Below are 2,368 nucleotides of genomic sequence, written 5' to 3'. Positions count from 1 at the left end.
TCACAGGATGATACTGGGCTGTAAGGATATTCTGGAGACCTCTTGGTATCCTCAGATCCAATCATTGTAAGTTTTCTGTAAATTACCTTTAAAATTTAATAAAAGAAAAATTCAACCTAAGTTAAAATGCAATTGAATGATTTTGCTAAAATTCTCATCATGTTCTGCAGATAATTTTGTTTTTCTACAATCCCTGAAACAGGAGACTTCCTTTTTTTTTTTTTTTTTAAACCAGGTTTTAACAAATGCTTTATTTCATACTCCTAAGGATTTGAATTTGAATTCTAGAGATATTATCAGCTCATCATTTTTATCTCTTTGAATGTAAACTGATTATTTGGCTATACTACTATATACTCATCATGATTATTAAATTTTCTCTGTATTCTTGGGTTCTGTGTGAGGATGCGTGGTAGGATATTTTTTATATTTTTGATGAAATACACCCACATGAACATCTGCTGGGTCCTGAATGTAGACACCTGGGTCCTGGCTCCTTATGCCACAGGAAAAGCTGTTGCCCATGGTGGTGATGATGGTGACAATCAAGGTGGAAGAGAAAATCAGGCTGCTTCCTAGACATGACGCTGTGCCCTGCATGGGGACAGAAAGTGAGGAAATAAGTAAAGAAAGTGGTGAGCAGGGCCAATCTCCCTTGGCAACCAAGTCATTTTCACCTCATTCTCTTTCAGTTTGATTTACATCAATTTGTGTTGCCATTGGAGACACCACCTCACAGTTCAGCTACACTTTTTATGAAGTCCAAGAAGAAAACTTTAATTCAAATAGTACAGACCACAAGGGCAGGGATTTCAGGATATCCTGAATATTCATGGCTTTCTCAAATGCCAACTTATTTGTGCTGAAAATGGTCAGAGATGCACCCCAGTTTCAATCAGAAACTTGATGTCTGTTGAATGTCCAATCTCAGCTGTAATAACAATTACTAAAACAATCCAGTTATTATTTTCAGTTAATGACTGGAACATCTGGTGCCTGGAAATGTTAACGTTAACAGACAGGCTCACATTTTGTGGTTAGCAGAATCAATTGGTATGAGATCTTTGGAACAGAGGAGGGTTAAGAGGGACAGGGAAATGACTTTGCCAGAGGGAAGCTTGTCACAATCCCACCCCTGGAATTAATTCTCTCACTTGTGCTTTTTGACATTACAGGTACAGGCCGTACCGTGCCTGTGTTCTCAGCGTCCTTAGACTCCTTGGGAACATCTCACAATATTACAGAATTCTTCATGCTGGGACTCTCAGAGAAGCCAGAGGAGCAAAGAACTCTCTTTGTGGTCTTCCTGATGATTTACGTGGCCACGGTTGGTGGCAACATGCTCATTGTGGTCACTCTTGCCTCTAGTTCCATCCTGGCTACTCCTATGTATTTTTTCCTGGCTAACCTATCCTTTATTGACACCTGTTATTCTTCTTCTCTGGCCTCCAAACTCATCGCTGACTCCTTGTATCAGGGGACAACCATCTCCTATGAGGGCTGCATGGCTCAACTCTTTGGAGCCCACTTTTGGGTGATGTTGAGATCATCCTGCTCACGGTGATGGCCTATGACCGCTATGTGGCCATCTGCAAGCCTTTGCACTACACAACCCTCATGACCAGGCAGCTCTGCGCCATGCTGGTGGGGGTGGCTTGGCTGGGGGGCTTCCTGCATTCCTCAGTGCAGCTCCTCCTGGTCCTTCAGCTGCCCTTCTGTGGGCCCAACGTGATCGATCACTTTGTGTGTGACTTGTACCCTTTGCCGGAGCTGGCCTGCACCAACACAGGTGCCATTGGTCTGCTGGTGGTGGCCAACAGTGGTGTGATCTGCCTGCTGAACTTCCTCATGCTGGCTGCCTCCTACATGGTGATCCTGTGCTCCTTGAGGTCCCAGAGTGCAGAGGGGAGACACAAAGCCCTCTCCACCTGTGGGGCCCACTTCACGGTGGTGGCCTTGTTCTTTGTGCCCTGTATATTTATTTACATGCACCCATCATCCACTTTGTCCATAGACAAGCACGTGACAGTATTCTATGGGATTCTGACACCTATGCTGAATCCACTCATTTACACCCTGAGGAATGAGGAGGTAAAAGCTGCCATGAGAAAGCTCTTCACACTGTAAGACATTGTGGGGGATGGTGAGCATACAAGTGACTTTATTTCTGCAAATAAAACAACTGAGACTTTTGTTTTTACTATTGCATATCATCTTATTCTATCATGTACGTTCCTTCTTCTTCATAGACTTTCATGATTTATTTGACCTTTACACTTGTATTGCATAATTATAAAATAGCTCTATGGAATTCATACGTCCTAAGTTGTTACTATTCACACTTTATAAATGAAGAAATTGGTGTTGT

General features: G+C 42.7%; 1 pseudogene; it reads left to right on the top strand.

Annotated features, from left to right (window-relative positions):
* Positions 1-523: 523 nt before the first annotated feature.
* Positions 524-2,127, top strand: LOC124959315 (olfactory receptor 4C3-like; annotated as a pseudogene).
* Positions 2,128-2,368: the final 241 nt, after the last annotated feature.

Source organism: Sciurus carolinensis, chromosome 11 (genome assembly GCF_902686445.1).
Source record: "Sciurus carolinensis chromosome 11, mSciCar1.2, whole genome shotgun sequence".
NCBI classification, from domain to species: domain Eukaryota; kingdom Metazoa; phylum Chordata; class Mammalia; order Rodentia; family Sciuridae; genus Sciurus; species Sciurus carolinensis.
Note: the sequence above shows the minus strand (reverse complement) of the source record. Positions and strands in the feature narration are given on the sequence as shown.